The sequence below is a fragment of the Gracilinanus agilis genome, chromosome 3 (assembly GCF_016433145.1).
Source record: "Gracilinanus agilis isolate LMUSP501 chromosome 3, AgileGrace, whole genome shotgun sequence".
Lineage (NCBI taxonomy): Eukaryota > Metazoa > Chordata > Mammalia > Didelphimorphia > Didelphidae > Gracilinanus > Gracilinanus agilis.
The window spans coordinates 279,477,582-279,505,487 of record NC_058132.1 but is presented as its reverse complement, the minus strand read 5'-3'; the positions used below and the strand labels follow the sequence as shown (position 1 = coordinate 279,505,487).

The following is a 27,906-nucleotide window of genomic DNA, read 5'->3' as shown; positions in this document are numbered from 1 at the left end:
AATCAGATCCAAGTCAGCATCGGGCTAAGGCAGTTTATTTACAATTAGGAAGGTAAAGGTATAGGAATAAAGAAAAAGGGAGAGGCTAGTCCAGGCCTTCGGAGGTCTGGACAAGAGAGAAGGTTAAAAGGCTAAATAAATTAGGCTGCAAGTCACAAGACCTAGCAACCAGATAGGCTAGAGCCTACTTAAGGCAGAGTCTGGAAGCGGGCTAGGTAGGCCAAGGAAGTCAGCCTATCTTACCCTCGTGACAATACAGAGTAGAAGCTGCCTGAGGTCTCAAGGGAGGTCCTTCAGCACCAAGTTCAAAGCGGGAACTCCCTCCACAGGAAGTAACCAACATACTTAAAGAGATAGTGTCTTTCGTCACTTCCCGTGGGTCCACCTCTAATTCAAGTGGACAAATGGCAGTCTCTACATTAATTTGGACTGCCCATTCTTGATTTGTTATTTATTGTCACGTGTGGGTAACTCATCCCCCCTCCCCATTAAGGAAGGTGAGGATTACATCATTTCTATGCCTAGGGTAAGTAAGAGTTTAACTATGAATGGACTAGAGCTAATTCTATTTACACAATCCCTCCTCATTAGAGAAATGCAAATTAAAACAGCTCTGAGGTACCACCTCACACCTAACAGGCTGGCCAATGTGGCAGCTATATAACTAAAATTTTGTACCCCAGAACTCCATTTCCCAGAATCCCACTTTTGTCCTCACATTACTTCCTTATGTTTTGGAGATAAAGTTTCTGTAACCCTGCCCTTGCTCTTCTCCTGCTAACATGGTTGGGAAAACTTCTCTTTACTCAGGCTTTTACTTTTGTCTTATTTCCTCTACTTCAAGTGATTATTAATAAATCTTATAAAATATAATACTTGGAGTTATTGGATATTAATTTAAACTCTACACAGCAAAACAAAGTGATAAATGTTGGAGGGGATGTGGCAAAATTGGGACACTAATACACTGCTGGTGGAGTTGTGAATTGGTCCAATCATTCTGGAGGGCAATTTGGAACTGTGCACAAAGAGCTTTAAAAGACTACCTGCCCTTTGACCTAGCCATACCACTGCTGGGCTCAAAAGAGATAATAAGGAAAACAAAAGTGTACAAAAATATTTATAGCCACACTCTTTGTTGTGGCAAAAGATTAGAAAACGAGGGGGTGTCCATTGATTGGGGAATGGCTGAACAAATTGTTTCTGTTGGTGATGGAATAATATTTTGCTAAGAGGAATAATAAACTGGAGGAACTCCAGGTGAACTGGAATGAACTCCAGGAATTGATGCAGAATGAAAGGAGCAGAACCAGAAGAACATTGTACACAGAGACTGATACACTGTGGCATCATCAAATGTAATAGACTTTTCTACTAGCAATAATGCAATGATCCAGGACAATCCAGAGGAACTTATGAGAAGGAATGCTATCCACATCCAGAGAAAGAACCGTGGGAGCAGAAATGCAGAAGAAAAACATAGGATCAATCACATGGTTTGATGGGTATATGATTAGAATTTTGGCATTAAAAGATCACTTTTTTGCAAATATGAATAACATGGAAATAAGTTTTGAACAATAATACATGTATAACCCCATGGAATTGCTTGTCAGCTCTGGGAGGAGAGAGGTAAGAGGGATGGGAAAAATCATGAATCATGTAACCATGGAAAAATATTCTAAATAAATAATTAAAAAACAAAATAATTAATTTTTGAAAAGGTGCACAGACCACTGAACATATACATATATATGTATATTCACATTGTTTAAATAATATATATATATATATATTTCAAACCCAAACATTCCCACTATGAAAAGTAGCCAAATCCTACAGCCTTGTTCCTACCTTTGAACTTTATGAGTTCAAACTTAGTTTTTATATATATGTACATACACATAGACATTATCTCCCATCCCCTTCCGTTTCCTCTCCTTTTCTCCTCTTTTCTCCTTTCCTCTCTCTTCTAGATTCTTGGCAGTGTGATTTGACTACCTTTCATACCAGGAATGATTAGGTTCAAGATCAGGATATAAACTGAAAAGATCTATATCTTTTATACCCAAATCTTAAACTCAAGCACTTCCATTCAGAAATATAGCTAAATCACCCAGTCTGAATCCTTATTTCTGGGCAGATAATGGTAGGTATAAATCCTCTTTGACTGGGAGAGTGGACAGCCAACCCTTAAATTTTCTTTCTTATCTTGCATTATACTGTGTAAGAGCACTAGATTTAGACTTAGAAAATCTGGATTTCCATCCCTTACCATAATAGTATCCTTGGGGGGAAAAATCACTTAACTTCTTTGAAATTCAGTCTTCTTTTCTTCGAAAGAATGCTACAAATACTTGGTCCTCCTACCTTACTAGATTATGGCAAGGCTCATTCTCCAATTGATAAAATAGTCAAAAGATATGAACAAACAGTTTTTGATTTAGAAATCAAAGCTATATATACTTATATGAAAAAATACTCTAAAATGTAAGGGTTAAAAATTAATGGTTTGACTGAAATAATGTAGAAAAATGGGGTCACTAATACATTGTTGGTAGAATTGTGAACCAATCCAACCATTTTGTAAATCTATCTGGAAATATGGCCAAAAGAGTTATAAAACTTAGTATACCTTTTGACCCAGCAATACTCCTATTAGGCTGATTTCCTAGACTGATCAGGGGAAAAGGAAAAGAACCTATATGTTCTAAAATATTCACAATAGCTCTCTGTGTGGTGGCAAATAACTGGAAATTGAGATACTGTATCTCTAGGCAGAAAAGTAGGCAGGCAGCTTACTCTAGTGAGAGAACTGACAAAGCTAAGGGCTCAGCAGTGCTCACCCACTCTTTGCATTTTGCCTATTGCACAGTTAGAAAGAGGTGCAAGTCTGGGCAGCACTGCTCCATAGTAGTTCTGTGCCTCTGTGTGGGAAGCAGGTAGTAAAGTAATCTTTGCATTAGTCTTGTTCTGCTTTAAGAATGAAGTTTATGGTGTGATAAATAGAATCACATAAGAAGTATTTCAAATTAGAGTCAAAAGTTGATAGTTTTCCAATTTTTAAAGAATGACTTTTAAATGTAACTTTTTCCAGTTACTCATTCTTGTTCTTACAAAACCTGGGTGTAAAGTGTCTTCCTTATGTCTAATATATGATAAATATTTCATGTTGCAATCAAAGATTGTTGTCTTCTACATAATATGGTCCTATGCAAACTGGAAACCAAAATATTGAGCCACCCAGACCTCATCCTTTGTGGTATAATAGAGATAATAACAGGTAATTCTTACTGTTCTTATTTCATGATTTTATTTTAAACTCATAGCAACCTCACGAGGAAAACACTATAAACATATTTTTGTTCCCATATTAAAGATGGGATAACTAAAGGTCTAGTCTTGAGACCTTGGTTCAAATTCTGCTTCTGACACTGTGTGACTGAAGGCAAATTATTTAACCTCTCTGAAACTCAGTGTCTTCATCTACAAAATGAGAAAGTTGGAATAGATGACCTCTATGGTCCCTCAAATCTATGATCTTTATAACATCCCACTAAATAAATTTATTTAACTTATACATATTATATAAAATATAAATACTATGTTATATAATAAAATATATTTTAAAATAAATAAATAAAACTACAAGTTTTCAGAGCTAGTAAGGATCAGAAGGGTCACTTGAACCCAGGTCTTATTGATTCAGTCTGACATTATTCAAAATACCACGCTGCTTCTCTAAAGAACAGAGATTTTATCCCAAGGCAGGATGAGATAATGATACTAGCTCACATTTAACACTCACATTACACTTTATAGCTTCCAAATAATTTTTCTCCTGATACCCTTAGGAGGCAGATAGTGTTGTTTAATGATCTTCATTTTGTAGCCTTAGGAAAGGCTGATTGACTTACCCATTGTCACGTGGCTTGGAGTTGGGTCTTGAGTTTAGCTCCTCTGATTCTTGAGCCCATCATTCTTTATTCCAGTGAACTACATGCTTTGCATTTAGCAGAATATTTTGACACTTACTTGTTGCAGAGTAGTAATAAGGAAAAGTAAATAAGTGCTTTGGGGTCAAATAGCAGAGTCTGGTAGAAAAACTCTTGGGGCCTCTAGGGTTGGCCAGAGTTTGTCCCCACATGAAAGAAGGGCTCTGAGCAGTTTTGTAATTGCCTACAGTGGCTCAGGTGGTACTTGGGTGGAGAGTAGGAAGGAAAATAGCAAGGAAGGAGGGAGACAGGGAAGAAGAAATGAATAAAGGAAAAAAGGAAAGCAGGGAGGAAGGATGGAAAGGCAGAAGGGAGAAGAGAATGAAAGAAAGAATGAGGGATGGTAAGTGGGGAGAAAGGAAGAAGAAAGGGTAGGACAGAATAGAAGGAAAGAGGGAAGGATGGAAAGAAAGAAAGAACAGCAGAAGAGGGGAGAAGAGGAAGGAGAAAAGGAAAGAAAGAAGAAAAAAGGGAAGAATGAAAGGGAGGAAGGCGAGAAAGAAAGAAGATTAAAGAATTTAAACTAATTTTTTAAAATACCTTTTTTTTTCCTTTATGGTTTTTTCTATCTCTTTTTTTAATTTATGTCATCACCCTACTCTTGGGCATCACTTTCTTTCAGCCAGGGATATCCTGTGCCACTCTTTCTTAAAACAACACAGATGATTGTCTCCAGGCTTTCAGTGTGTTCATATGGTTTAGATATGCTTGGTTAGGCAGAAAACATTCCCTCTTGTCTCTTTTGGTTTTATAATCCTTCTATTGTCGTTATGGAAGAACTGCCTGGCAATGATACAATGTCTTTCTACACTAAAGCTGTACCTATGGTGCAATAGATCTTTTAGCCTATTTAAATGTGGGTCATTTGTAGATTAAAAAACCTGTGTTATCTGGAATGCAAAGTTAGTCATGTGTTTATCAGTATGCCATACAACTGGCAGTTGTGGAGAGGGATAAGCAAGAGGAAAGCAAGGACTGTATTTTACACTCCAACTGCCCTCATATTCTGGTACTTTAGTCAAACTTGAAAATTCTATATAGTCTCTGTCTTGCCTTTGAAAGATTCAGAAAAAAACATGACTGCATAAGGAAAACTGAAGGACTGTCTGAGACACAGTAGGTCAAAAAGTATTACACGCTTTTTTCATTTAATTGAAAGACTTTAGGTTAAAATAGTTTTTTTACTGGCTCTTGATAGGTCCAATCCATCTCTGGACAAAGCCATGCACTACTGTGTTTTAACATACTGTTCAGAAATTGAAAACAAAATTTATTTTAGAACAACCTTTCTAAGTTTGAAGAGTTAGAACCAACATGGTAACATGGTAGCCAATAGAAAATGAATATTTTCAGCCAAGAAACCAGTGAAGATTTGCATCATTAAAAGACTAGGGGCAAAGAGGCTCAGTGGATAGAGATCCAGGTTTGGAGACAAGAGGTCTTGAGTTCAAATCTAACCTCAGACACTACCTCTCCATGTGATCCTGGGCAAGTCACTTAATTTCAGCTGCCTAGCCCTTACCTTTCTTCTGCCTTGGAACCAATTGTATCAATTCCAAGACAGAAGGAAAGAGTTTTTTAAAAAAAGAATATCATTCTCCATGAAATAGCAGAACCTTGAAAAAGTACAGAGAAAGAAAAGTGGAAAGAGAAGAAAGGCTATTGCTCTAAATACAAATAAACAGAAAAAAATCCTGAAGTTGACAAAGGGGATACAAAGACAAGAAAGAAAGTGGAGAAAACATCATTTCATTCGACAAATATTTATCACCAGCAGTTTATAAAGTGACAGTGTGGTGTAGTAGATAGAAGAAACTTGCTTGGAGTTTGGAAAAACTGAGTTTTAAGTCCTGCCTTTGGCAAATACTAGTTTTGTAACTGGGGATTATAGTTAAGGACCTGGGGACAGGGGCCCTAACCTTTTAGTGCTCCCACACAACTCTAAGACTATACAATGCAGATGAGCTGCTGGAGAGTTTCCACACCAGGAATTCATTACCCTGAAAAAATTGTACCTTTTAATAATAACAACAAAGATATGAATAAGGGGGGTCACATTGCCAGTAAGTACATGGAATTCATGTGACAATTTCCAGATTCCAGATCCAGTGTTCTCTCTCTCTTCTAAGCCTTTGTACCTCTTTACCAGAAACAATAATCTAGAAGAAGGACAAAAATAAGAGTAAAGCTTGTTAAGGAACATACTTTGAAAGATTATTTCTATAGTGTCTAACTAAGAAAATAAAAAAGGGGTGTTCAAAAATGTAGTATGGAGTAACTTTCTTGAATAATGTTCCTCATTTCCTATTTATGTCAATCCCATTACCATTCACCCAGTCACTGGTACTTGAAACCTAGAGCTGAATGGGTGAAAATATGTGACAAGAACTGTGCTCCCTGTGACACCTCAGCATACTTAGCTGGTATTGTTTTGCTTTCTATTTCTCCCTATAATTTGATTAACTTTTTCTCTAACTATTCAGATACTCTAACATATAGTATACCTATGTATTAAGACTGATGTTATTTCATTATTATTATTTTTTTTTAACCCTTGTACTTCGGTGCATTGTCTCATAGGTGGAAGATTGGTAAGGGTGGGCAATGGGGGTCAAGTGACTTGCCCAGGGTCACACAGCTGGGAAGTGGCTGAGGCCGGGCTTGAACCTAGGACCTCCCATCTCTAGGCCTGACTCTCACTCCACTGAGCTACCCAGCTGCCCCCTATTTCATTATTTTTGAAGGCTTTAAATATATTATACTTTCATTACTTGTTTTTTTTTTGGCCATTTGTGATTTTACTGTTGCCTTGACTTACATCACGATTCCTGCCCCTGCTATTTTAAATTCACCAGAAGCATAATAAATTCCTCTCTAGCCCATTATCTTAGTGATTTTGTTCTATTGTTTCTTGTCTTGTGGAGCAGTGGTTTCTGTTTAGTTCATTCTAATTTCAAGACATCTGTTATTTGGCTAAAATTTTGCCATGTCTGTACTAGGCTTTTTCATGAAAAGAAAAAGGACATTGAAGTTTAGTAGTATCAGAGAGCTGAGTTTTCTTAGCCACCACTTTTATTTTCTACATGAATACTTCACTTTCATTATGTACTAAATTTTTGTCTAGTCCTCCCAAAGGTATTGACCATATTTGAGCGAGAATTTCCCTAGACTTATGAGAGGGGATGTTTTTTGTTGTTCCTGTTCTTGGGATCCCAGCTTAGTCAATGATTTTGTTTTGAATTGATTGTATCTACTGGCAGATTATTAAAGGTAACTATATTGGTGGGGACATATGAGTTATAGTTTCAGGAGTTTGTTATTGTTCTTCATACTTGAAGGGAACCAAAATGATGTCACCACACCTGGGTAGTGTTAGGAGTAAATATTCACATAGTACATCTTGGAGAACCTGGCAGTACCATAAATATATGAGAACAGTCATTCCTTTGGGGATTTGAATTATGAACCTGTCAGTTCTGAGTTGAGAAGGTAGCCCAGAAAGAGTGCTAGATCTATAACATAGAATACATAACTTGAAATTAATATAAAACACTAGAATAAGAGGTGGCAACCAGTTTGTGGCAGACCTAATTTGCTAAACATGGCTATCTCCCCCTCCATACTAAAAAACCAAAAAAACTCTCACTTATCTGACCATCCTTGATAACAGTTGTCCCATATTTCTTTCCTTATGTGGCTAAATTCCTTGAGAAAGAAATCTATAATCAATGCTTCCATTTCCTCTTTTCTCATTCTATTCTTAATATTCTGCATTCTGGTTTCTGACCTCATAATTCAGTGGAAATTGCTGTATCCAAAGTTACCACTGATCATTTGATTTCCAAAACTAATGGCCTTTTCTCAGTTCTCATCCTTCTTGACCTCTTTGTAGCCTTTGACAGTGTTGATCATCATCTCCTTAATATTGTCCCCCTTCTTGGTTTTTTATGACATAACTTTCTACAGATTCTTCTACCTGTCTAATCATTCCTTCTCAGTCTCCTTAGCTGGATTTTGATCCAAGTCATGCCCATTAACCATGGATGTCCCTTAGGGCTTTGTCCACAGCTCTCTTTTCTTTTCCCTTTATATGATTTCATTTGATGTTTTTAAGAACTCTCATAGGCTCACTTAACATCTCTATTCAGATAATTCTCAGCTCTATTTATCTGACCCTAATCTTTTCTCTGAGCATTGCCTGATTTCTTCTTTGACATCTCTAGATGGATGTCCCACAGACATCTTAAACTCAATAATTCCAAAATTGAACTCATCATCCTTCTATTATAGTTCATTCCTCATCCCAATTTCCCTATTACTATATTTCAGTTTCCCAGGTTTCACAACCTAGATATCATCCTTAACTCCTCATTTGCACTCATCCCATATATATCCATATTATAACCAAGTCTTGCTGATTCTCCTTTCACAGTGTCTCTCCCATATGTCTCTTTTCCATTCAGCAGACACTACTCTGATGCAGAGCTTTATCACCTCATCCCTAGTCATATTTATGCCTTAGGAAGATCTTATTGACAGCTGAGTGAAGGATTGACCAGAGTGGACATAGAAATGAGTCAGTGAGAGAGATCAACCAGAAGACTACTGCAGTAGTCTGGATGTGAGAAGAGGAGGGTTTGATTTTGCCGCTCATAAATCCCAAATTATTCAGTAAATTCCAGTGGTTCCTAAATAGCCCCAAGATCAATTATAAAATCTTTTATTTGTTTTAAAAGTCCTTCACAACCTTCCCCTTTTTAGTGTTCTTACATGGAATGCCCTTTTATGTACTCTATGATCCAGTGGCATTGATCTACTTTCTGTTCATCTAACATGATGCTCTATTTCCATATATTTTCACTGTCTTTCCCTCATACTTGGCATGCTTTCCCCTTCACCTCTGCCTCCTGGCTTTTGTGGCTTCCTCAGAACTCAACCTAAGTACCATGTTATGAAAGATGCCTCCTCCTCTCCCCCAACAGCCAGTGCCTTCTCTGTGATTACATCCCATATATTATGTACATGCATGTTATCTACGTGCAGAGTTATTTGGATGTTTTCTCCCTTGCTAGAATGGGAGCTCCTTGAGTTCAGAGGCTATATTTTTGTCTATCTTTGTATGGCCAACGCTTAACTCAGTACCTGGCATGTAATAAGTCCTTCATACTTATTGATTAGGATGAGTTTATATTTTATTCTGTAGACCACTAGAGGGAGATGAAAGTTTTAAGTGATTAGCCGTATTTGCCCTAAAGAATATTGTTTGCAAAAGCTCATACCCATTTTAGACTTCTTTGAAATCACTCCACAGATTTCCTCATCCCAGAGTCTGGCTTCACTTATATTATGGCTATGAATAGGATATATCTAGCTCTTGAGAGTGAATCTATCTTTTGTTTGGTCTTCCTCATTTTCTAGAGTGTTTTCTCTGAAAAAAATTTAGGACTACCTGAATTTTATACTTTCAGTTTAGAGTTGATTTCAATGTTAACTCATACTTATGAAGTAAGTAAATCCTTTCCAAAATCATAGATATTAGAAACTAGACAATTTGATATGGACCATCCATATTTTTTGAGTTGTTTTCATCACATTGTTGACCAGCTGTTCTCTAACTCCATTGAGAATAGAAGAGGAAATGCATGGCCTTATGTTCCAGCATCAGGGATTTGAGGTATGTATAATTTCCTGACAGTGAAGGCTATTTGACAGTAGAATAGGTTATGGAGGAAGGTCATTAAATTTCCTTCCCTGGAAACTATAAATAGGACAGATTCCCATCTGTGGGGGGATAATATATATGGTTAGTTTGCACAGCTGCGTTGGAGTCATATGTCCTTTCATATAGAAAATCTCATCAATTTGGATTCCATTAATTTATGGTAATTAGAAAGGTTTGAGAGGAAGTTTGCTTTCATGTTACCAACTAAATAGTGTCAAGGAGGTTGCAGAAGGGCTGTTTGCACAAAAGCACATTTTATTTTTACTGGGGCCTTTATTCCATTAAGTTGGAGGGTGTCCTGTACCTGACATTTCCTCCCTCCAAAGTTGTAAGTGCTTTGAAGTCAGGGACTGTGTTTAACCCAACTCAATTAACTAACTTTGCCAGGAATTCTTACATGATCAGTATCAACCCTGTCTCTAGTCCTCGCACTTTGTTTTGGAACTCTCCGAAATATTTAGCATGATGTCCACGTCTCTCTGTATCTATTCATCTAAACTTTGTGTCTCTGTTAGCATTGAACATTGTGCCCTTTACAGAGCAGGTACTTGATGTTGGATGTTATATCTCCCACAGTCCCTGGCAGAGATAATTTTACCGATAGGTATTTATTTATTTATAAGTATTTATTGAATCCAGGCCCCTACTTCACTTCTCCTATCTATAAAAGGAGGGGGGATTAACCTAATGTCTACAAAGTTGTTTTGAATAAAAAATAACACCCGTATTTCAATAACAATTTGTTGCTTTTGTCATATATTTTAAGCATTTAAAATTCAGTCTGAGAAGGGGTCCATGGAATAGGGGTCCCCAGAATGCCAAAAGAGTTCATGGCATAAAAAAGGCGGAGAGGGGCAGTGAGGTGGTTCAGTGGATAGAGCACCAGGCCTGGAAATGAGAGGTCCTGGGATCAATTCTTGCCTCAGATACTTCCTAGCTGTGTGACTCTGGGCAAGTCACTTAACCCCAATTGCCTCACCTTTACCTGTCTTTTGTGATGAACCTGATACTTAGTAATCAATTCTAAGACGTAAGGTAAAGGTTAAAAAAAAGCCGAAAACTCCTGATTTAGATGATTTTTAGGGTCTTTCCAGTTCTAATGTTCTAGGAGTCTATGAATGGATGCATTTTTGTTCCTTTAAAAAAAGTTCCCTAATTATCTTTTTTTTTTTTTTTTAACTCTTACTTTCTGTCTTGGAATCAATACTATTTATTGGTTCGAAGATAGAAGAGTGGTAAGGGCTAAGCAATAGGGGTCAAGTGACTTGCCCAGGGTCACACAGCTGGGAAGTGTCTGAGGCCAGATTTGAACCTAGGACCTCCCATCTCTAGGTCTGGCTCTCAATCCACTGAGCTACCCAACTGCCTCACCTAATTATCTTTTTTTTTTTTTTAAAACCCTTGTACTTCGGTGTATTGTCTCATAGGTGGAAGATTGGTAAGGGTGGGCAATGGGGGTCAAGTGACTTGCCTAGGGTCACACAGCTAGGAAGTGGCTGAGGCCAGGTTTGAACCTAGGACCTCCTGTCTCTAGGCCTGACTCTCACTCCACTGAGCTACCCAGCTGCCCCACCTAATTATCTTTTAATTGATTTATTTAACCAAAAAAGAGTACATTGTGGTGTCTTCATTAGTATAGTACTGACATTTATTTCTCCGTGTAAGTTGATTAATAACTCAAATGTAGTAAGAGATATTATTTATACAGTACCTATAAGTATAATGACATTCTTCTGCTTATAACTTTTATCTGTATTTTTACTATCTGAATTCTTAATTTTGGTTCCTTTTTTTAAAATTTTAAACCCTTAACTTCTGTGTATTGGCTCCTTGGTGGAAGAGTGGTAAGGGTAGGCAATGAGGGTCAAGTGACTTGCCCAGGGTCACACAGCTGGGAAGTGTCTGAGGCCGGGTTTGAACCTAGGACCTCCTGTCTCTAGGCCTCGCTCTCAATCCACTGAGCTACCCAGCTGCCCCCTGGTTCCTTTTTTAAAGGGGGAGACATGCTACACTCTACATGAACACCAGATGTCACTACCACCCAAGCTTTGGTTGTTAATTGTAAAAAACAGGTATTGCAATGCAGTTTGTAAAATTGAAAGGCAAAGGAATTAAATAAAAACAAAAAAGGGATTTAAATTAGCTGGATGAGTTTCATCTAGTCTTTATATTTTTAAAAGCCATGTTTCAGGAGGAATGATAATTTGAGGTTTTAGTTTATTTTGATAAACCTATATCCAGAGAATAACGTTTCACTAGTAAGAATGATGAATTAAAGGAAAGATGCAATTCAATCAAAGCATTAAAAAAAACCCAACAACTAAATTTGGCTTCCCACCTGCCCCAAGTCTACTACACAAATGTAATTGAAGGATTGCAGTAACTTTCCTGAAGAACACCTTTATCTGATCTTTCCCAGTGACTTAGTTGTACTAACAAGATTCACAGTGAATTGCCAGTAGTTGAGGTTGCATCTGTACAATCCAGGAATTTAAAGTCTCTTGCTGTTGCTGACACGCACAATGCCCCTTCTCCCATCTCATTGCCTTTGCCTGGCTCTTATCTAGGACCAGAATGCCTAGAATGTGCTTCTTCCTCACCTTCTCCCGTTAGACTCCCTGGCTTCTGCAGGAAGCTTCTTCCAGTCCCCCCAGCTACTAGTGCCCTCTCCTCTAAAAGTCTTCCTGTTTTATGACTTCTTGCCTCTTTCTTCTTCCTCTTCCTTTTCTCCCTCTTCTCCTCTATCTTCCCCCTTTCTCCTCCCTTTCTTCCCTCAATCTCCTTCCTTTCTCTTCCTCTCCTCCCTCCTTTCAGTAAAAGTATACTCCAAAAGGGGCAAAGAGATATTATTTTACACACACACATACATATATAATATCTCTTTGCCCCCTTTAGAGTATAATTTTATTAAAGCTTTCATTTATCTTTAACTTCTTCAGCTCCTAATACAGTGTTTTGCATAGGCACTCAGTAGATATTAGTCCATTTTGTTGGTGTAATAAAATAAGAAAAAAGAAAAAATTTAAAGTCATTAACTTTAATAAGAAGCTTAAAGGTATGCACCAAGGAATTATATTTGGATTCATGACATAGTGAAAACTCATGCTTAACTCCAAGGAATTTGCTTAAAGATTTTGATAAAAACAAATGTTGTTGGGTACAATTGGAAATTGTTCTGATTTTTTTCCCTTCTATTTGAGCACTAGGTGGCAATACATGATAATAGGCTACTAAAATTGTTTTGTCTTGTTAAACTAACCTAGAAAAGAGTGGTCCTCAAAAGAGGTTTTGTTTCTTACCATTAATGCATAGCTCTTCAATTTTTTAAATTAATCTTTGGGTTGTGATTTTATTAAAGTTTAATAAAGACAAGAGCTCTGTCACAGTAATCTCTGAAAAGTCTTTTTTATTTTTTTTTGTTCTTGTTTGTTTGTTTGCTGTCCTTTTCTTCCCCCAGGACTGATTATTTCACCCTTTTTCAAAGTATTTAATTAGTCTCTTCAGAATTCACATTTGATACCTATGCTCAGATTTAGAAGCTATAGAGATAGTGAACAGTTTAATTGGCATCTGGGGCCATTAGAAGTAAAAAAGAAGGATAGGCTTACACTGCCCTGAGGTGATTTAAACAACATATAAGGAATACAAATCACATGATAATTGAGGAATGGCTTCATATGTTGTTAGTATATAAACATGAGGGATACTATTAAAATGAGAAAATAGATGGTTTCAGAAAGACATGGAAAGCTGTACAAACTGAGGAAGAGTGAAGTGAGCAGAACCAGAATAACTGATCAATTATTGCATCACTATTTAAAAAAAAACAATACTTTATAGGACTTTTTATGAACTAATGAAGAATGAAGTAAGTAGGACCAGGACAACAATTTATACAATATAACTTGTTAAAAAACTTTGAAATGTGTAAGAACTATCATCAATACAATTACCATTCATGATTCTAGAGGGCTGATAAACATGTTACAGAGAGGTGACGGATTTGGGAGACAGAATTATACACTCACATTATATGTATAACTTATGTTCAGCTTTTGGGAGAATTTATTTGTCTTGATTATTCACATTTATTACAAAAAAATTGGGTTTTCCCCCCTTTCTTTCCTCCCCCTCCCCAGAGGATTAGAATTAGAAGAGAGAGAAAATTAATTTGGTTGATTTTTTTTAAACCCTTACCTTCCATCTTAGAATCAATACTGGATATTGGTTCCAATGCAGAAGAGGGGTAAGCATAGGCAATGGGGGATAAGTAACTTGCCCAGGGTCACACAGCTAGAAAGTATCTTAGTTTGTTTTATAAAAAATTTGATTAATTTAAAAAAGAATAAAGATGAGACAGCCAGGGCTCTGTGCATAGAGTCAGGCCTATGAATAGGACACCCTGGGTTCAAATCTAGCCTCAGGTACTTCCTAGCTCTGGACATATCACTTAATCCCAATTTCCTAGCTCTTACCACTATTTTATCTTTGAATGGATAGATTCTATGACAGAAGATAAAGGTTGTTTTTGTTGTTGCTTTTTAATAATAGAGAAGTGATAATGGTGGTAGTGGTGTTACAGGTATGAGAAGTTATCTAAATTTTCATTTGAGGTCACTTATATTAACAGTTTTGCCTAATTGTTTTCACAAAGTGGAAATAATCTATAAATATATGTAAAATTTAAAAAATCAATAAAATTGATTATCATCTGCAAAGATATAATAATTTCAATAGACGGGAGAAAACCTTTTTGCCAAAATACAAAGATATTTGTAGGTAATGACATATTCTTGTTTAGTACAGAGCAGATATTAAATGTGTCCATCTGCTGACCCATTATAGTGAAGAAACACCTTGGACTTCCCAATGGCACATGGACCTGTGAGTCACTTACTAAATGTAATCTCAGGCTGGGCACATCTTTTCTGGATCTGAGTTTGCTATCTGTAAAATGAATGGGTTGGACTAGATGGCTTTAAGGTCCCTCACAGGAACTGTTTAACCTTTGCCTTGTATCTTCAGCACCTTGCCCCATAGGTGGCATATAGAAGGTGCTTAATAAATACTTATTGTTTGATTCTGTCTCTTTATGATCATGAGATCTGAGCAGCAGAAGAAGGTTGAGTAGCATTCATACTTAGATTTATTGAATGTTAATGTTGGAAATGACTAAAGAACATCTATTTCCATCCCTTCATTTTGTAAGAGAAAACTGGAGTTCAGAGAAGGAAGATGACTGGCCTAAATTTGCAAAAGTTACTGGCTAAGGCAGGACTAGAACCCAGGTCTCTTGGTTGGCAATGTAGTAGTTTTTGCATGTTAATCCCAAATTAACCACAAACCTCCCACTGTCCCCCTCAGTTATGCAGATTTGTTTGATTCATATAAGTGGTGATATATTCTGTCACCCTTTTTTTATTATCTTTTTGTTTACTTGAGGATTTTAATTTCTGGCCAAAGTCTGAGGTTAGTGTTAGCCATTTGAACAGCTGCTGGGTTTATTTTGGGCCTTAAAAAACTCAATAAAAATCTTGGATCAGATATAGTTTCTTTCCTCATTTAGTTTCTATTGGGAATTCTGAGTTCAGAGGAAATGTTATGCCTGGCAAATGTTCATTTGAACCATCATTTTCTATTGTTTTGGGAATTGTTCCTCTTCTTTACTTCCCCCTTATCTGGCCTTTCTAAGGCAGAAAGGAATCAGAACAATTTGGATAGAGCACTGAGAGGTAAGGATATGAGAAAGTCAATATTCTAATTCTGAATTTTATCATTGACTCATTGATTTGTTTTCAAGGTTGCTCACTGCCTACAGAATAATTTGAAACTTCTTAATCTTATATTCAATTCAATTAATTAATTCTTTCATTCAATAAGCATTTATTCACTCTTTCTTATAAAGTGGAGAACCCATATTAGCTTGTCAGCAAGAGCTAAAGTGGACTTTAAGCTTCAGCAACTGTGACGAACTATAGTAGAGTCTTGTTCCTAGAGATAGAAGTTTTAAGCAAATGAACTTCATGGTTGTCTCTTTGAGGGGACTTGAAGAGTATGTGAATGGTCCTCAGTCAAAAGGGTTTGTTTTATGGTTGGAGGTGGAAATTTATGATATAAATGGATGATGAATATTTGTGTTTATTGTACTTTGACTAATCAAAAATAACTTGAGTCTCGAATGACTGACATAACACACTGGATCTGGTATGGGAATGGCTGATAGATGAGGTTGAGCTAATTAGTGACAGACACAACTACCTGACCCCTTATGGTTACAGCCTGGGCTCTTGTCTGGGAGAACCTATCATTACGTGTCACTCATTGGCTCAGTCCTTCCTTCTCCCACCTAGAAAACCCTCCTTTCCTATTCACCAAACCAAATCCTATCCGTCTTTCAAGGTCCAACTCAGTTCTTCTTCTATGAAATCTTCCCCCAACTGCTCTAGTTTTTCTACATTTGCAGAAAGAATAAGGAGTTAGAATTCTGATCCTACCATGTATGTGGCCTTGGCCAAGTCATTTAATTTCTCTGGGCCCACATTTCATCATCTTTAATTGAGGAAATTAGGCTATATTACTTCTAGAAGTCTCTTCCAACTTCTATGATTTGTTTCTAAGTTATTATAGCATTTATTCTTGAGATCATATAAAAACATTTTATTGTACACTTTCATGTGTTCTTTGTATGAAATGGCTATGTATATTTTCAGCAACAAAACTGAACTCCTTGACATTGGAGGCTATATATATATACATATATATATATATATATATATTTATTTATATCTCCTTTCCCTTTTATTACCCAGTATGGTGACAGTACACTTAGGTGCTCAGGACAGCTTAAGGAACTAAGTGAAACTATCCCTATGAAAGCCTTTGCCATGGATTCCTTATCTCTAAAATGAGGAAGCTGATACTCCTCCAGGACAAGAGGGAGAATTAACAAGACTATATGGGATAGGGCATATGATAACAATGCTGTTTCCCTGACAAAGTCATGATTGGGGGTTCCAAGTTTATATTGTCTAAGATTATGATTTCCTTCTCTTTTATCCCATTGGTTTCAGAGACAGTATCTTGATTCATTCAATAAGCAATTACTGAGTGTCTACTTCATACCAGGAGCTGAAGAAACAAGGGGGAAAACAAAATAGTTCTTCCCCTCAAGGAACTTATGTTTTATTGGATTCAAATCCAATCCTACTTATTGAATTAAAATTTACCAAACATTTTGAACTCCTAATATATGCAAGACACTGTGCTAAAGGCTAGGGGAAATACAGGGATACAAAGATGAAGGTAGAATTCCTGTCCTTGAGTTTATAGTCTAGTGCAGTGGTCCCCAGACTTTTTTGGCCTACCACTCCCTTTCCAGAAAAAAATATTGCTTAGCTCCCTGGAAATTAATTTTTTTAAATTTTAATAGCAATTAATAGGAAAGATAAATGCACTTGTGGCCATCACCACCTCCCTGGATCGCTGCAGTACCCACCAGGGGGTGGTGGTACCCACTTTGGGAATCACTGATCTAGCGGAAAGTGATCAGAGAGGCAGGTATAACATAGGCACAGGTGAATCTAATGAAAGACAGAGACAAAAAAAGAGATCTGGGGGCAGCTTGTTGAAGGAAGTAAGTATGTTTAGCATAGAGAAGAAAAGATTTAGGGGTGTTTATATAGTTTATATTTCTTCTGGCTCTTTTTGTCCCATCCCCCATCCTTACATCTTCAAGGGCAACATATATTAGAGAGAGCATTTGCCTTTGGGGTCCGGAAGGTCTGAGTCCAAAACCCTTCCCAGCTGTGCATCATGAATTGAGAGTCAGTCCTGGAGATGAGAACTACTGGATTCAAATCTGATCTCAGAGACTTCCTACCTATGTGACTCCAGGCAAGTCACTTTACCTCCACTGCCTAGTCCTTACTGCTCTTCTGCCTTGGAACCAATACACTGTACTGAGTCAAAGACACAAGGTTTAAAAAAAAAAGAATCCAAATAAAGTGCCTTAGGAATATTTAAGGGGGAAATAAAATTTAAAGCACAGTGAATCTTAGCTTGAATGAACATAAAGGTTCTGAAAAGCTGAGATAATAGAGGAAATGTATTCCAAGAATGGAGAATGGCTTATGTGAATGCACAGATGAAGGTGGTGGCAAAAAGCATTAGGGGATTGCCAATTAGTCTTGTTTGGTTTGACTGTTGACCGTAGAGTGTGCAATGGGGAGTAATACATGATAAGGTTGGAACTGTAAATCGAAGACAGATTGTGAAGGTCCTTAAATGTCAAGCTAAAGTGCTTATATTATACCCCATAGATAATAGACAACCACTACTTTTTCAGGAGGGGAGTGACAACATAGATCAGTGCTGACTCTTTTAGCAGTGATGTAAAAGATGAAGGAGAGAGGAGAGCCTGGAAGTAAGGATTACAATGAACAAGTTTGTGATAATAGTTCAGGTGGGAGCTAAAGAGTTCCTGAACCAGAGCTGAGGCATTTGGAGGGAAGAGGATAGATGGATAGGAGGCAGAGTGGAGAAAATAGATGGCGGCATTTCACAGCTGATTAGACATATGGAATTAGAAGAGAATCAAAACTTGGAATAGCCTTTAGAAGCCACACAGTCCAAGCTGTTCCTGAAACAAGAGTTTAGTATATAATAAGACTGACAGCTGGCCATCCAGGCTTTGCTTAAACATCTCTAATATTCCCTCCAGAGATTGTTTATTGCCCCCCAGAGGTACTTTACCCCCATTCTACTTTCAAACAGTTCTCATGAATTGTTTTTTTGCATTTACATTGGCATGAAATCTGTCTTTCTTTAATTTCCACCCATTGCTTCCAGCTCTTCCCTAGAGGACCAAGCAGAATATGGTAAATTATGTGCACATGACAAACCCTAAAATATTTGATCATGGGATCATATGATTATAGATTTAGAGCTGGAAAGGACCTTAGAGGTTACCACATGATAGATGAAGAAACTGAGGTATGAAAGTTCATCTGATTTGTCTGAGATCCCCACAGGTGTGGTAGCAAGCAGCCAGGTGGATTTTGGACTCAGACCTTCCAGACTCCGAGTGCAATGCTCTCTTTATAATATGCTGCCCCTGAAGACCACTATATAAAAAACCCCCCAAATCTTTTCTTTTCTATGCTAAACATGCCAAATTCCTTCAACCAGTCCTTTTGCATGATCCAGAAATTCTTCACCATTCTGGTTGCCATTCTCTGGAATTTGCTCTCCCCCTTATCCTCCATTCCTAGAATGTTCTCCCTCCTCTGCTTCAACTACTGACCTCCAGAGCTCCTTTTAAGTCCCACCTAAAATTCTGTCTTCTACAGGAAGCCTTCATCAACTCCTATTAATTCAATTGATTTCCTTCTGTTAATTATTTCCTATATCCTGAATATAACCCACTTTATATATATATATATATATATATATATATATATATATATATATATATATATATATATTTGCACATTGTCTCCCCTTTTGGATTGTAAGTTCCTACAGGGCAGGGACAATCTTTTGCCTCTTTTTGCATCCCTAGCACTTAGCACAGTGCCTGGCATGTAGTAGGTACTTAATAAATGCTTATTCAATGAATGAATTAATTAACTTATTAGTATCCTCCCTGAAACTCAGACCTAAATATCATACTCCAAATATGCTGTGATCAGGGTGAAATACCTTGGAAGTATTACTTTTGGAGTCCTGGGTACTCTCTTTTAATACAGCCTAAAAAACTTTAGCCTTTTTAGTAGTTATATTACACAATTAACATATTGAGCATAAAATCTGCTAAAATTTCCAACTATTTTTCAGTTGAAACACTATTTAACCCTGTCTGCTTCATCTTGTGTTTAACAAACTGATTTTCTGAACTCAAGGGTAAGACTACTTTTTTTTTTTTGGTAACACTGTGACTGAAATTCTCATTTTTAAAGAGACTGATCTCGGTCTCAGAGGCTTCCAAAATTATTATTATTCATATTAATTATATGCTCATGCCACTATCTAGGCTTTCTCTTTGGAATATTAGAATATGGCTCATGTCTAGAATACTACATATGATGAAAAGGCCCTCCCCTCAGCATTCATGCATGCATTTAGGATAACTATGCATTGAATAAAGAATAAGCTTCTTTTAACATAATGAAATTTAAAGGACACATACCAGAGGTTATTAATAACTAAAACCACTCTTATTCCCTTCTTGGTGAGCCCCTCACTCACAGAGACCTATCCAATCTCCTAGGCTTATTGTATTACTCAGCAAGAGGAAAGGATTCAGGGTTGATAAAAAGTGGAACACCATCCCCACTTTCTCCTCTTCCCATCTATGACCTATACTATTTGTATAACTTAGTAATGCTTGAGTTATTCCTTCACATCATGGTACAAAATCTTGTTAATTGTTTCACCGAAGCTTTCATATAATTTTCATTTCTCCATGTTAACTAGAAACTCTGCCAGTGAATCCAGGAATGTTGGCTAAGGAACTTTGCTACTGGGTTTTTTTCATTTGTCTTCATTTCATCATTGCACATAATCAGCTAGTATTTATTATGTGCCTCCACTGTGCTGGGTACCATGCTTAGTACTATGGATACAAAAAAGAGGCAAAAACCCATCAAATAGTCACATGAAGTTTTCTGGTACATATGGTTGCCAGGATCACATTCCTTGAAGTATATTGCTCCTTGGAACACCTAGTTTCTTGGAGGAACATATGGCAACACAGACTTCCCTTGAGGATCGAAGTCAATTTGTATTGACTTCTGTCCTATTCCCAAGTTTTTGCTCCTCAGCTTCCATCCTCCATCCCTTCAAAAATATACTTTGGGTATGTGAATTGGACATGAATCAAGCACTCAGCATTGATTGACTATCAAGGAACAACTAAATACAAGGCAAAGAATTCACACTTCACCTAAAGAGTTTCACATGTTTTTTTTTTGTCTTTTTTAAAAACATTTATTAATATTCATTTTTAACATGGTTACATGCTTCATGCCCCTACTTTCCCCTTCATCCCCTGCTCTCCCCCCATCCATGGCTGATGCACATTTCCACTGGTTGTAACATGTGTCCTTGTTCAGGGCCCATTTCCAAATTGTTGTTAGTTGCATTGGTGTGGTAGTTTCAAGTCTACATCCCCAATCATGTCCTCCTCAATGCATGTGTTCAAGCAATTGTTTATCTTATATGTTTCCTCTCCTGCAGTCCTTCCTCTGAATGTGGGTAGCATCTTTACCATAAATCCCTCAGAGCTGTCTTGTGTCATTGCATTGCTGCTGGTATAGAAGTCCATCACATTCGAATTTCAGTATATCAGTCTCTGTGTACAATGTTCTTCTGGCTCTGCTCCTTTCACTCTGCATCAATTCCTGGAGGTCTTTCCAATTCACATGGAATTCCTCCAGTTTATTATTCCTTTGAGCACAATAGTATTCCATCACCAGCACATACCACAATTTGTTCAGCCATTCCCCATTTGAAGAACATACCCTCCTTTTCCATTTTTTTGCCACCACAAAAAGCGCAGCTATAAATATTTTTGTACAAGTCTGTTTATCTATGATCTCTTTGGGGTACAAATCCAACAGTGGTATGGCTGGATCAAAGGGCAGGCATTCTTTTATAGCCCTTTGAGAATAGTTCCATATTGCCAGCCAGAATGGTTGTATCATTTCACAACTCCACCAGCAATGCATTAATGTCCCAATTTTGCCACATCTCCTCCAGCATTCATTACTCTCCCCTTCTTTCATTTTAGCCAATCTGCTAGGTGTGAGGTGATACCTCAGAGTTGTTTTGATTTGCATTTCTCTAACTATTAGAGATTTAGAACACTTTCTCATGTGCTTATTGTCACATGTTTTTTTAAACATTTATTAATATTTATTTTTTTCACATGTTTTTAAGAAGGCATCATGGAGTGGAGTGGGAGTGAAGATTAGGAACTTCATCAATTAGCAAAAAGGATCCAGGATAGATATTAAAGAAATACACCTACTTTTGATCCATTGATTAAGCCCATCTTGACTTTTTATATCTTGACTCATTCACCATGTTGGCTTTCCCTTTCAGTTTCTTGTTATTTGCAAATGGGATGAAGACCAGCTATGCCTTTATATAACCATTAATTAAAATGGTTGAACAGCAAATTAATAAGGAAAGATCTTTGAGGTACTTCACTAGAAATCTCCCAGGTTGAAATTGAAGCATTAAGTGACTATTAATGAAATTTAGAGCCGGACAATGAGCCATTGCCATACTAATACATCTTCTCCACAAGAATAGCATATATAATTTTTTTAAAATGCTTTGCTGATTTCTAGGTAGACTATAATTATACTATTAACAGGAAATACAATATTTTCCACGAATCAAAATTTAGCCTACAGGCCTTTAGCTCACAAATTCTGTAATATTTCTGTACATGCACCTCTTTTTTTTTCTTTTCGGTAAATTGAGACATTTGTCCAACTCCAGGCCTGTGACAATTCTCCCTTATCTATCATCTTTTAGTGATTATTTTCTGTGGTTCAATAATTACTTCTGCCAATTCTTTTAGGACTGAGATAGAATTAGTCTGAACCTGTTGATTTATAGAGCTCTTATATCTCTTTGCTTATCTTAGACTTTAGCTTCTTATTAGCTATTCTTGTTCTGCCATTTCCAGTACAAGTTGGGTTATCCTTCTTGGCAGGAAAAACAAAAAACAAGAACAGAAAAAAAAGAATTGGACAGCTCTGCTCTTCATTATTATCATCCCATTCATTCTGAGAATCTCCTTTCCCCTATTCTTGCCCCCAATGCATAAACTAGGATTTTACTTACTAGGAATTAGAATTCACAATTTATATTTATATTTTTATTTTATATATATATATATTATATTTTTGTTTTATATACTTTCATTGCTGAATGTCCCTTCATTCTCCCCTAACCTCAGAGCAAATAATAAAAAAAGGAAAAATTAGACTCATAACTTGCATAAGGTAGTCAAGATTTTGCTCTGGTCAATTTGTCTAGAAATGCCTTTTTTGTTGTCTTAATCTTTCTTGCTAACCTTAACTTGTCCTGAGCTTTAACATTAATGACATTATTCTCATGGGACATTTCACACTTTCGTATTTATCCTATGTACCCTGGACTTGATCCAATCTACTTTTATTGGTCCTTTAATTATGTTATAATGGGGAATTCTAATTGTTGTGCTAAATTCAGTTGAGTGGGGGGGAGGAGATGGAGACTCCAGGATATCCATACTCTCTTGCCACTAATATTGGGTATCACAAAGGCAGTTTGCCCTGGTCAGGTACAGTTACTGTGCCATTGCAGTGGAACAAGAGAGGTCCTGGAAGAAAAGCTTGACTGCTACCAACTCTTTAAGGGGTGGTAATCTGGGTGAATCTTCCATCAATTCAGTGATGCTCAGTAGGATCCCGTGGCAAGGAAGTGATCTTATTTAATTTCCTACCCCTCCACCCCATCCCTTGCATCCTACAGTATGTTGACAAGAACAAAAGGCTGATTATCTTGTGCAAGTTATGAGTCTACTTTTTTCCTTTTTTTAAAAAACAAAACATTATTTGCTATAGGTTAGGGGAGAATGAAGGGATATTCAGAAATGAAAGCATATGAAACAAAATAAAAAATATAAATGATAAGTTCTAGTTCTAGTAGGTAAAATCCTAGTTCATTTTAGAATAGCTCTGCACTATTTACATTCATTCTATAATTACATTTTAGAGCCACTTATACTTTTTCATCTCTACTGCTGTATAATTGCCAATTTGAATCTTTTTTTAAAAGCTTTTTATTATGAACTAGGAAATTATCCACAAACATTAACATTTTTCACATACAAAGAAGGCAGGAAAAAGTATTATGCATATAACCTTAATTCTAATACATACACCTTGTTTTAAAAATATGTATTAAATTTATGTGGTGGCATCAACATTACTTTTCTTATTTGTGTCCTCCTAAACTTCCCTGAGCTTTCTTCTGTATATTTTTAAATGTTTCAATACTCTTCTCTTTTTTGCATCACTATCACTATATTCTGTTCTATCCTTCCAACTCCTTCCCTCCAAATCCTCCTTTGTTACAAACAAAACAAATTAGTGCTGCAATGGTAATATTACAAAAAGTATGTCTTAAAAATAATAACAATAGCTAACATTTATATAGTGCTTACTATTTGCCAGGCACTGTGCCAAGTGCTTTACAATTAGTAATTCATTTGATCATTGCAACAGCTCTGCAAGGTAGTTGCTTTTATTATCCCCATTTTAGGGAGGAAATAACTGAATCAGATAGAAGTTAAATAACTTGCCCAGGATCACACAGCTAGTGACTATGTCTAAGGCCACATTTGAACTCAGGGTTTTCCAATTTGAGGCCCAGCAACTTTATCCACTGTACTACCTATGTACTTTTTATTCTGTCAATTGTGTAGCAAAAGGTGCTTCATCAATGATGACTGGTCATTGCATTTATAAGTATTTTTAGTATTTTAAAGTTATTTTCATTTACAATACTGAGATCATTGAAAAAATATAGCTACTTGTTCATTGCAGTTCACACAGCTCATACAAATCTTTCTAGGTTTTGCTGAATATATTTCTTTTGCCATTTCTTATAGCTCAGTAATATTCTAGCATTATTATGTTTCTTTAACCCTTCCTTAGTTGATCTTCACCAATCTCATTGCCATCTCTTTGCTACAACAAAAGGTGCCTCTATAAATATTTTTTCTACGTTTTGATTCTTCTGTCTTCAATCTCTTTGAGGTATGTCTTTTAATTGTATTACAAGGACAAAAGGTATGCATAAGTAAGTGATTTTTAAGTATCGTTACAAATTACTATCCAAAATGCCTGTAACCCTTTACACCTCTATCAACAGTGAATTGTTATTCTTGGGCTTCCATATCACCTCCAAAAATTGTCATTTTCCAATTTTGTCTATTTTTTTGCTGGTGTGACAGATGTGAAATGGCTCTTCAGAGTTATTTTAATTTTCATTTCTCTTATTATTGATGATTTGAAACATTTTTAAAAATCTTTTTCCCCCAGTAAGAGTTGTCTGTTCTTTGAACATCTTTTGGAACATTTGTTCATTTACTAGAGAACACTTCTGGTTCTTATTTTTATCAGTTTTCATATCTTAGATCTCAAACCATTACCAGATAAATTTGTTGCAAAAGTTTTTTTCCTAGTGAATTATTTGTTTTGATTTTAACTGTAGCGCTTTTATTTGTCAAAAAATGTATCAATTTTATGACATTAAATTATCCATTTTAGCTCCTGTGATGATTTATTTGGTCTTTGACCAAGAACTCTTCCCCTATCCATTGCTGTGAAAGGTAGTTCCTCTCCTCCCCTTCCCTTCTCTCCTTTCCATAATTTTTCTTTGACATCATTTAAATCTAGAACATGTAGACATTGAAACTTGCTGTGGTATATGATGTGTGAGATGTTTCTCAAAGCTTCGTTTCACCTAGACTGTATCCCAACATTCCCAGTCATTTTTTAAAAAAATAGTGAGTCCTTTCCTCAGTAATGCGTGTCCTTGGGTTCATTGAATCTCTACTACTGTGTTCAGTTCTTGCTCTTCTACCACTAATCTGTTCCACTGAGCAACCTAAGTTGTTATTTTTTTTTAACCAATCCTAAATAGCTTTGATTTTTATGGTTTTGCAGCATAGCTTGAAGTCTGGTACTTAAAGGTACTATTAGTACTTAAAGGTACCTCTTTACCTCACTGCTTTTTTTTCCTATTATTTCCTTTGATATTATTGATCATTTGTTTCTCCAGATGAATTTTACTATTATTTTGTCTAGTTCTATAAGGTATTTATTTGATATGACATCGAATCTGTAAATTAGTTTAGGTAGTATTGCCATTTTTATTCTATTAGCATGTCCTAATCATGAGCAAATAATTCCTCTTCAGTAAAATTTGTCTTTATTTCTGTAAAGAATATTTTGTAGTTTAACTCATGTTTTTTGTGTTTTATTAAATGGATTCCTACACATTTTATAATTTTGTAACAGTTCTGAATGCAGTATAGGAATGAACAGACCTTTTGGGGACAGAAAGGATTAGTACTGGAAGATACCCCAGTCAGTAGGGGATCGTTTTAGGCATTTTGCAGGCAAAACTATTTCAGATTGCTTGAGAAACCTTCATGTGATGGAACCTGGCCTCAAGCCTGAGCTGCTGCACCACTTTCCTCATGATGATATTGTTGGAGGTGCTGGACATGGCGCAAGGAGCCCTGGCATACAATGGTTGGTCAGTGGTGGATGGTTGGGGTAGGGGTGATCTAGCAGATGCCTAGCTCGCTGGGCCTAGCCCTCTTTATCCTTAAACAAAAATTTTTTAAAATTTTATTTTCAGCAGTCCCTATGTTCTCACCATAAAGAGCAAGGAAAACAAAACTTCTCTAAACATATAGAATCAAGCAAAACAAATTCCTACATTAGTCATATCCAAATGAAAAAATCTCAATCTACACCCTGAGTTCATCACCTTCTCTATCAGGAGGTGAGTAGTATGCTTTTTCATGAGTCTTTTGGAATTATGATTGGTCATTCTGTTGATTATGGTTTCCAAGTCTTTCAAAATTATTTATATAACAGTTGTGATTGTGTTAATTAATTGAAGGAATTAATTGCATTAATTCCTGCTTCTGCTCATTTCACTTTGCATCAATTCATATTAGTCTAATCAGTTTTTTTTTCTGAAATTATCCCTTTCATTATTTCTTAAAGTGCAAAAGAATTACATCATATTCACTTGTTTGGCCATTCCTTTATTGATGGGTAGCCCCTCAGTTTTCAAATCAGTGCTACCACAAAAAAGAGTTGCAATGGTTTTCCAAAAAGGACCTATTTCTCTGCTACCACCCTCTTCTACTGCCCTTTTATACAATTCTGGACTAGATAGGGGTGGTTATTTCTAAACCTATGTGGATTTGTCATTGGTCTTTCTGGAGCCATTTTCAGATGATTTTAGTAAGTATGTGAAAGAACTGGCCTTCTCTATGATCATTACCATATTAACTGGCATCCTCTTGAATTGATTAAAAAAAACTCTTTACTTTCCACCTTAGAATCATTACAGAGTATTGGTTCCAAGGCAGAAGACAGTAAAGGCTAGGCAATGAGCGTTAACTGACTTACCCAGAGTCACCCAGCTAAGAAGTGTAGGAGGCCAGAACCTGCTGTCTCTAGGCCTGGTTTTCTATCAGTTGATCAGCCTAGCTGCAACCCTTGCATTGATTTTAAATATTTCAGTTGGTTAATGAGTTAATTCCCTTTGTAGTCACATTGTTCTTTAGATAACTTCATTTTCTACCTCAAAGGAATTTTTCTATGTATTTTCAGAATTTCATTCTCAAGTTCCTACCAACCTTCCTAGATTAGCTTTCCCATAGAATTGTAGTCTGCAGAATCTTATCTACTTTATTCTTCCTCTTTGAAATCTGTTTCCCAATGGTTAATTGCTGTCGGACCATGCCAGCTTTTCTTTTCCTTCCCTATTACAAACTCTCACATGAAATGGTCACTTTCCTCCTAATATCATATAATTTCCTTCCAGATAATCAGATCCTCATTACTGGTAAAAATCATATGCAGACCAGCAATGATTAATAATTAATTTTCATAGAGAGTGTGTATGTCAGAAGATATTACTCAGCTGGTAGATCAAGGAAATGCTGTGAATATAATTTAGATTTTTAGCAAAGAAACTCATAATGCTTTTTATGGAAAATATATAGATATATAAACTAGAAGAGAATGATATTAGAAGGATTCAGTCATGGCTGAACAACCAGATTCAGGGTCACCATTCATGGTTCAAAGTCAGCTAGGCATGAGGTCTCCACTGGAGAAATCCAGGGATCTGTGCACTGCCCTATGCTGTTCCGCATTTTTATTGATGGCTTGAATAAAGGTGAAGACTACATGTTTACCAAATTTGTAGATGACACAAGGAGGCTTAGCTAAATCCACTGAATGACAGAGAAGGTTCCTAAAGATATCTCAATGAGACAGAACACTTGGGTGAAGCTATTAAGATGGCTTTCAATAGGGATGGATGTAAAGTGTTGTACTTGGAGTTGGTCCCCGATCACTTTTCCTTCTACTCTAGTGT

The 27,906-nt window shown here is 36.5% G+C and overlaps 1 pseudogene; it reads right to left on the bottom strand.

Moving 5' to 3' along the window:
- The window catches only part of LOC123241483, a 53,622-nt pseudogene extending 27,612 nt beyond the window's left edge, over positions 1 to 26,010 (bottom strand).
- Positions 26,011 to 27,906: the final 1,896 nt, after the last annotated feature.